Below are 9,708 nucleotides of genomic sequence, written 5' to 3' on the forward strand. Positions count from 1 at the left end.
CACTTTAGACCACTCAGCTATCTAGCTGGCCCACCAATAATAATTATTATAAAGTAATTGCTTCCACTTTTTTTGTCATCCAGGCTGGCCTCAGACTTACGGCGATCCTCCTGCCTCAGTCTCCTGAGTGCTGGGATTAGAGGTGTGCTCTACTATTCTAGACTCAATAATTTAAAGATCAAAGAAATTTCTGAGTCTGCATTGTTGAGGACCAGAAGCTGGAAGACAGTGACCGCAGAGCTAAAATGTCATTGTGAGAACCTTGCTGAGTGGCCTGCCTGCTTTCCCTTCTCTCACGTTGGAGGAGAAGGTAGTAGCACAAATAGCTTCTAGCATTTGAGATACAGTCCAAGTGCTAACTGAAGAGGGGCAAATGGCAATGAAAGAGATACAGAACTCAATTCTTAGATGCAGAAAGGTTGATTCTGAGCTTAAAGCTTCCTTCTCCTTGAGTTCCCTGGTGCTAGAGTTAAGGGCTAGATGTGCTAGCCCTTAATGGGCTAGAGAGGACCCATAGCTTGAAGGGAAGAGACACTCTGAGATTGCAGAGCATCCAACTTCTTGCTGGGAGGAATACCATTAGATTCTGAGATGCTGTGAGAGTCAGAATCAGACAGTACACTGGCCAAATCTAAAAGTTTGTTGCTGGGTGTGTTGGCACACCCCTATGATTCCAGCATGTAGGAGGCTGAGGCTGGAGTATTACCATAAGTCAAGGCCAGCCTGGGCTACACAGCAAGACTCTGTCTCAAAAAACCTGGAAAAAAAGAGTTTATTAATAATGCTGGGTAGGGTTAGTGCAATAGGTGTTTTACATGTTGTTAGAAGAACTTACTGCAAAATATTTTGTGGGTAATTTAGCAATAGCAATCAAAACTCCCTGTTTATATATAAATATACTACAATTTTTTTTGTAGTATACTACTAGAATCGGATTCGAAGTGATCCATCTGTTTATAGTCTCCCAGGAGTTTATATATAAATATAAAGTACAAAACAAAAATATCTAAATAAAAAACTCTAAGATATTTGTCCAGGAATGTTGACTAGCAGCTTTTGAAATTTTATTTTTAATTTTTTAAAAAATGTATTTGACACAGTGTCTCAAATACACAAGTGATCACTGCATAGCTCACTTGTAGTGATCCTTTTTTTTTTTTTTTTTTTTTTGTATTTTAGGGAAGGGTCTACAGTGTTCAGGGTCTCACTACTAGATTGTACTCATAGTGATCCACCTGTTTATAGCCTCCCAAGGGCTGGGATTACAGGCGTGAGTGACCACGCCTGGTCTTGTAGTTTTAATTCTTGATAATTAAGAAATTTAAACATTTACAAGGAAGCTATGGTATTCATTATCCAGCTTGAGCAATTAAGAACTCAGTTGTTCCATATTTGGACAGAAATCCCAAGTGCTATATCATTTCATCCATAAATCTTTCCTTATGTATTTATAAAAGATAAATCCCATAGTACTAAATCACATCTAAAACCATTAATAATAATTCCTTAATTCATTAGGTGATAGGTTGTTTAAGTTTCCAACTTGTCTTTTTCATTTTTTAAAAAAATTTTGTGTGAATCTGAACCCAAAAAAAGTTCTATGTACTGTGATTGATGTCTTTTGACTTTTCTTTAGGATATTTTCTATACATCTTTTTTCTTCTTGTAAGTACTTTATTGAAGAAACTCAGTTGTTTTTCTAATAGTTTTTTATTCTGGGTTTTGTTTTGTTTGAGATAGGGTCTTGCTATGTAGTCCAGGGTCTCGAACTTGCTCTGATCCTTCAGCCTCAACCTCCTCAGTGCTGGGTGTTTTGGGTTTTCAACATAGAAACCAGATCTGAGTCTGAATTAAAATTTAAATATGAGCCTTTTTTATTACTGGGCCCAGGACCACTTGACTATACTCACGCAGGAGAGGACAAATGGCCAGGAGCTTTAAAAAAATTTTTTTTAATTAATTAATTTATTTAGTGTGTGTGTGTAGCCAGTTCAGCCCACCAGGGGCGGGGCTGGCTGGCATGTGGTGCTGGGGCTTGAACCGCAGTCCCTGTGCTTCCGTTTAGACCACTGAGCCATCTCACCAGCCCCATGGCCAGGAGCTTTAGAAGTATAGAGGTTTTAAAGGTAGAAACTGCATCTGGTTTGGCAAACAAATTTGTCATTTAACATTAGAACAGTACCTTTGGGGACAGTGTGAGCATTACTCAGCATATATTTTTTGGGAGCATGGTTTTCTGAGAACTCTCAGTCTATTGATGATTTATCAATGGTACACCAAGTTTCCTTGTGGTCTTACAAGGAAACAGGATCACAGAAAGTTGAGCAGAGTAATTTTTTACATTTAGTTTTACATTAACTCATCACATTACTTTTATATTAGCGCCTTCCACTGGGATTATAGGTTTGCACCACCCCACGCAACTCTCATTCTGGATTTTGCTGATTAGCTGTCTGTGATGTGGCTGACCACAATCTCTGTCCTCTGTATTTTTTGTTAATTGGAAGTTAGAGCCTTGGTTAGATTTAAGTTTACCTTTTCATCTGTGGTTAGACTCCTTCTTAGGAGGTACTTGTTTTTGTTTTTCCTACAGGATACATATAATATCTGGTTTGACTTTTTAAAATGTGGTAACAGTAACTTTTGATTCTTAATACTTTTTTTTTAAATCTTTGAAACAGGATCTCACTATGCAGTTCATGCTGGCCTTGAGCTCACTTTGTAGCCCAGGCTGGTCTCGAACTTGCAAAGATTCTCTTGCCTCAGCCTAACAAGTGCTGGCAGAGAAAAGGAAGAAAAAAGACTTATTAAAACAAAAATATTTTTGTGAAAAGAACTTATTTCAAAATATTTATTCTAAGTTGGTGGCACATGAATCATCCTCAAATTCTGGAGGCCAAGGCAGGAGGATTACCTCGAATTCCAGGCTAGCCTGGGATACATAGTGAGTTTAAAGTCAAATTGAACTACACAGTGAGATATTGTCTCAAAAAGAATGAACAGACCCCCAAAGTAAGACGACAACAACAAAAACATGGCTTCTTTGAATCTTCTCTATTCCTGCAGTCTGTTCTTGTCTAAGAACTCAGTGGATTCCATTCTTTTCCAACTTCCTATGTTATGGTTTTTGTCTAGTTGTCCCTTCAAGCCTCATGTAAGTGATGAGGCGGACTGACTTCCAGAGTTTGTGATTAATTCATGATCCAAGGCTGGGATTATGGTTCTGAGTACTGCTGGGATTATGGGTGTGAGTGCTACACCCAGCTGGGGTGGATAGTCTGAATGTAACGCAAAAGCGACAAACTTGCTCTGTGTTGTCATTGTCACTGTTACTCCTCCAGTTTGCTCTCTGCTCTTTGCCACTGCCATGAAATGTTGCTCTCTGCCATGTGCCGCTCTGCGTTGGAGCCAGGCGAGTATGGACTGAAGCCTTCAACAACTGTGAGCGAAATAAACCTTTCCTTCCTTCATTTTTTTGCAGTACCAGCGAGTGAACTCAGGACTCTGCACTTGCCAGGCAAGCATTTATTCTATTGAGTTATCTCCCCAGCCCCTTCCTTCATTTTGTGTATTGAATATTTGTCCCACCTACGAAAGAAGAGTAATAACTGAGGCACCCTGTTTTTTTTATCTCTTTAATCTGTCCTGCACATCTAAGTCACACTAAAGATACAAAGGTCAGAATAACTTCAAAATATCACCCTTCCCGGTATCACGTGCTGTGCCAGCAATGTCCCCTGGTGTGCTGAGCCAGCGACCAGGTCCAGGCATGGTGGTGCACACCTGTCATCCCAGTGCCGGGGAGGCTGGAAACACAGGATCACTACAAGTCCAAGTTGTGTAAGTGAGACCCTGTACAGGAAAAAATTACACTTGATTTGCTCAAAAACTTACAGCAACTTTCCTAAGCTGGTTTACCAGCTGTCATCTCCTCCTGGCTTCCCTCCCGACTGAGGCACCCAGTCCTCATCACAGAGGGTGACAGGCTTTGCTCCCTGTCTGTGCTGATGGCCGCACCTGTGACCGAGGCCTGCTCAGTCAAACTGACTCATCAGGAGCAGAATTCCAGAGTGTCTCCTGGATGATTTATAAATAGGGTTTGGAACTTCAAAGTCCTTATCCCAGACCTTTAAATCAGCCCACAAACCCCAGGGACCTTCAGAATTTCAGTCTTGTTGTTTCTATCACTTTAAATTGATTGTTCTTTCCATTCTTAAAGATTTTAGGGGCTGGGGAGATGGCTCAGTAGATTAAGTGCTTGCTTCCCTGGCAAGCACAAGGGCCTGAGTTCAATCCCTGGTTCCGCCAAAAAAAGTGTGAAAAAGATATTTAAAAAAAAAAAAAAGAATTGCTTAAGGTAAAGGAAAGAAGAGTTAAATTACACACTGAGAACAAAGATTTTAAACTGTGATAATAAGGCATGTGCTATCACTCCTAGTGTAGCCATGGTATTTATTTATCTATTTATTTATTTATTTATTTATTTATTTATTTATTTATTGGTGGTGTATGTGTTGTGTGTTTCTTTTGCTATGTCCAGACTGGACTTTTTAAAAAATTTTTAAAAAAATCTTTATTTATATGGTATAGGATCTCACTATGTAGCTTGGACTCATAGTGATCTTCTTGTCTCAGTCTCCCCAGTGCTGGGATTACAGGCATGTGCCACCACACCTAGGTTGGAAAGGCACATGGTGTGGGGGATTGAATTCGGATCCTTGTGCTTGCCAGGCAGACACTTAGATAGCTGAGCTATCTCCCAACCTCCAGACTGTCCTTTAACTCACTGTATAGCCTGGGCTGACTTCAAACTCTCCGTGATCCCCCTGCTTCAGCTTCCTTAGTGCTGGGGTTACAGGCATGCAACACCACACTCCAAATAAACCGTGTTTTTAAATAGAAGGCAGAAGACATATGCAGTGCTAATTTCTATTGATGTGTGTAACAAATTATCACCAATTGTGGCTTAAGATAATATTCATTTATCACCAGAGTCTTAGTGGAGAGTCTCACAAGGCTGAAACAAGGTGTCAACAACCAACTGGCACTCTCATCCGAAGTCTGGGGTCTGCCACACTCATTCACTCCAGTTGTTTGGAGAATGTAACCTTTGTTGGCAGGAGAATTAGGGCCCTCGCTTCCACAGATGACTGTTCTCTGCAGGCAGGTCTACCCAGCATGGTGCTCGCTCTGAACAGCCAGCACTGGGGGTCTCTATCAGAGCCTTGCTGTTGTTTTGGTGGTCTAATCAGGGTTAGCTCTAACTTTTTCAAGAGCTCCACTGATAAAGTCAGAGTGTCTCATTTTACTAACTTAGAGTCAACTAAGGGTTACATCTTCAAATTCTTTTCACATTTGTATTGGATAAAAAAAACGCAGGTCTTTATCCATCCATTTCATCACAGGTTCTGTCTCTACTCAAAGGATGTCAGGGCCCAGCAATCACAGGGCCTTTTCGAATGTTGCAAGCCACAGGGACATAAAGAGATTCTTTTGATTGAAGTCAGTTACTTTGCTATGATGTAAATTAACTTTAAAACTAAGACTACAAATTAAAAATCCACAGGTACTAGAAGTGTGCTATCAACAAAACATTAAAACATATCCTGAAAGGTCAATATCGCAGTTTTTATTTAAAGTAGAGGGAACAGGTTCAGATGCGTGAAATACACAAGAGTTTCCTTCCAGGATGCATTCCTGTTTTTGCACATCCCCCCAAAGAGATACGTGTGTTTTGTATACCTTTTTTTTAAAAAAATTTTTTTGTTTAGTATATCTGCTTTATATAGAAAGAAACCAATGCTTATGCACTCGAAATAGCATGGTATTGTCAAGTACTGTCTAAGACTTGCAAAGCACAAAGAATTGGAGGATCTGTTCATGTGGTTGTCGTATTCTTTAACAGAACTACAGGCCATCCATGCTGGGAAGTCCAGAGACACCATTGGTCTCTTTTCCTTATTATACTTTTCCTCTGACTTGAAGATAAAACTCTGCCCTAGAGTCCTGTCGCCATCAGACCCCTGAGTGGGTGAAGGTGGTCACAGAGGCCATGCCCGGGCCGTGTATTCAGGGGCTTCCGCCAGAACTCCTGGGGCTTCCTGTCCTCCTCTGGGCAACTGGGAGGGAGCATCAGGACCCCCAGTTCTCATCCAGAGCCCCAGCCCAGCGCCGGAGGGGTGTACCGCTGGCCACCCCTCAGGAAACAGGAGGCCGGTGAGGGAGAAGGGGCCGCGTGGCCTGAAGCCAGCTCTCCAGCAGCTCCTTCTCCTGTCTCTAGGAAGGGGCCGCCCTCCTCCCCGGCACTCAGGTGGGAAGGTCAGAGCCGTCTTTGGTCACTTTTTGCCTCAAAGAGCCCTTTATGCCGTTTCCCCCATCCAGGCTCAGGCAAGTGTGCCGGTGCAATAAGGACAACAGCTTCCTCCTGCCCCTTGCTGCGCTGCCTCCCTTGTTCTCATCTCTGGTACCTTCGTCCCTGTCCCTGAGGCCTGTGACTTGACTTCTGTCCCTGAACGCTGCTCTTTTCTCCAGTCCCATGTGCAATCCTTGACCTTCAGGTTCATTATAGTTATACACAGCTCACATCGTGTGACGGGCCTGCTGGACGCCGCCTTCACTGTGTCCCCTGAAATTTTCTCCTTCATTTCGAAGGAGGGCCTCTGCAGAGGTAGTAGGCTAAGGATTCCTGATGAGATCATCCTAAGTGTAGGGTAGGCCTTAAATCCAGTGACTGCTATGTTCATAAGGGAAGGGAGAGGAAATCTGGACTGGGAGGCACTGGTGGGACACCGTGGAGAGACAGAGTTCTGCCACCACAAGCCAAGGTCACCAGGCATGAAGGCTCAAAGGAACTAGAAAAGTTACCCTCCAGAGCCTTGGAGCACGGAAACTGGATCTCAGACCTGTGCCGACTCGAATGCTGTGAGAATAGACTGGAGTGCGCGGTGGTCATTTGTTGCGGCAGCCCAGAACACCAGTGCAGCGTCCTCACGCACCGTGGGTGTATGCCTCCCTTGAGAGAGAGCAGGAAGAGGCTGCCGCTGCCACTGTGAGCCATGGGGAGGCCAGCCTGCGGGGGATCAGGGAGCGTTCCCTACGGGGACAGATTTGACACAATACATAGGACATTTTATGTGTTACATAGATGATGTGTGAAGGGCTTACAAAGCAGGCTTACAGTGGCCATCTGCGGAGTCAGACAAGGAAGAACGCAAAGGGGCCGACTGTGCACTGGGTTACTGGAGGACCCAAGGGAAAGCTGAAGGCCAGGAGTCTCGGCATTGTGGTACGAGGCCACTTCGGGAAGCCCACGGGTCTGCGCTGGAAGGCTGAAGGAGCTGGAGATGAACGGCCAGGGGTCTCACATGGCGAAGACCAAAGCTCCTCCAGAGAAGCAGAAGGGCAGATGGCTTTCTCTTTTCCCTTTGGATTTTGCAAGCCTGTTGCTTGGTGCCACACACGTCCCAGCTGGGCCATTCCTCGTCACCCGGTGGCCTGCACGTCAGTCATCCACAGACACACGCAGAACCACGCACCACTAATCCACTAGGTGCTCCTTACTCCATTCAAGTTGTCATCAGGACTATCTATCCTTTGTTGGGAGACCAATATTTTGAGAACTCAGCATCGCTTTCAAGGGAAGAGATGCCTTGGGAAACCGGGTGCTGAATAAGGGGAGTGGTTCGGGTCCACAAAGGAACCACCTGCAGCCTGGGAGGCTCACTGTGGGCGGCAGCCTCATTCCTGATCCCTTTTTCTCCTCTGCTGCCGCTTTCCCTCCCTCCCTGCCCCTGCCCTCCCATCACATTCAATCTGGGTCTTTCCACGTAAAGAGCCCTGGTATCTGTTATGAGTGTAAGAATAGCAAACTAAGTTTGCCATCACCATTTTAATGAATTGCCATAGAATTTGTGGTTTAAGCAACCGTAACGTCTCCTCTTCTAGTTGTGGAGGTCGGAAGCCCCAGATGCGTTTCTGGCAGCCGGAACATGTGCTCCACGAGCAGTTACCTCTGGAGGCTGCAGGTGAGGCCTGCTCCTTGAGTCCTTCCCCTCTAGACAGTGCAGGCAGCTTTCCACTCCTGGACCATCGCTCCAGTCTCCGCTCGCTCACGTGGCCACAGCACTGTCTCCCTCACTGGCCTTCTTGTTTCCCTCGAGTAAGCACTTTGGTGATTACAGGATCCATTCTAGTGACCCACTGCATGCTCCCCGCAGTGAGTCATTTATTCTTGTCCACCGTCCCCTTGCTACATAAAGTCACACAAGTCGCAGGTACGGGGAAGTGGACGCCTCCTGGGGTCCATTATTCAGTCTACCACAAGTGTGCGCCTCTCCCTGAAGCGTTTCCCGTCAAGTTCTGCTCTTGGCTCAGACCACCAGCTCCGGTAATGGTGAACCGGAGCTGGGAACTTCTGGGCATGGTGACCTTTTGAGTGAATATTCAGAGGCTGTTGGAATTGGACTCCCTTTCCCCCCTTCCCTGACCAGCTACAGAATTCCTGGCAGGGTCGGAGTGCTGAACCCTGAGATGAACCACGTGAAATAGCTACCCCGAGGGCACTCTGAATCCACCAGGAGGCATAAAGGAATTCCAGAGAAACTGAAAATCGAGGGGAGGGAATGCTCCTCAGCCCCTCAGGGAATGCTCTCTGGGGGCCTGAGCAGAGCACTATGGGAGGCGGCGGAGGCAGTGGGCCAAGCTGGGCAAGCTTCCTGGGAGTGAATCCTGAAGACTGGAGAGCTGGCCTGTAAAGGGCAGGGAGATGCCCGGACGGAAAACTCAATGCGCCAAGCTGCGGCACTGCTGGGAATCACAGGTGTGGTCAGGGCCTGAGCACACGGGAGCAGCTAGGGGAATAGCTCAGGGTGTCTGGTCAGGAGCCGGGGAAAGCTGCCAGCTTAGGAGAGCTAAGGAGATTGGCCTTTGTGATTATTTTCATTTTCCTGAATAGTTACTAGCAGTGTTAAATTTTTCTCATTTTGGAGGACACACTGCTTTCCACTATAGGGGTGCTGTTTCTTCGGTCATCTGCAAAACGCATCATCAGGCAGGTCTCACTCTGTTGTTTTAATAGGGGACTCCTGAGACGCGGTGAGACTCATTCGGACATGAGTGGCAGGTGGAGCCTGGACTCTGCCAAGCCCGTGACTTAGCGCTTAGGCTCTGCTCCTTTGTACCGCCGGCGATGCCTGTGTGTGGACTGCATTATGAAGGCAAAGTGGGGAGGGCGTGGGAAGCCGAGAAGCACGGGCCTGACAAGATTATCCATGGGGCAGGGTGGAAGACTCTCTCCCAGATGTTGGCGGAGTCCGGTGGTCCGCGGGTCAGCAGGCAGAGAAGAGAGGATCCAAGCAGAGACCCTTGACCCGAGTCTCCTGTACCTCCTGTGGCCCTCTCTTGGAGCTTGCGTCATGCACTCCTCACTTGGTGTTTTCTGCCTCTCTAGATGAACTTTAGAGTTCTGCCCTTTGGACAGAATACCTAGCCCTGGCACTCAGTAGTGGAAATTGGGCAAAATTCTGAAAACTTCTCAAGTCTGTACACAGGAATGACAGCCATCTGCCTGCCTTGCAGGATTGCCATGTTAGAAAAAAAGAGTCGTGAGCCAGGTATGGTGGTGCATGCCCGTAATCCTAGCACTTGGTGGACTGAGGCAGGAGGATTGCCTGGCCAGCCCAGCTGCACGGCAAGTTCAAATCCAGCCTT

The sequence above is a fragment of the Octodon degus genome, unplaced genomic scaffold, assembly GCF_000260255.1.
Source record: "Octodon degus isolate 3935 unplaced genomic scaffold, OctDeg1.0 scaffold00048, whole genome shotgun sequence".
NCBI lineage: Eukaryota > Metazoa > Chordata > Mammalia > Rodentia > Octodontidae > Octodon > Octodon degus.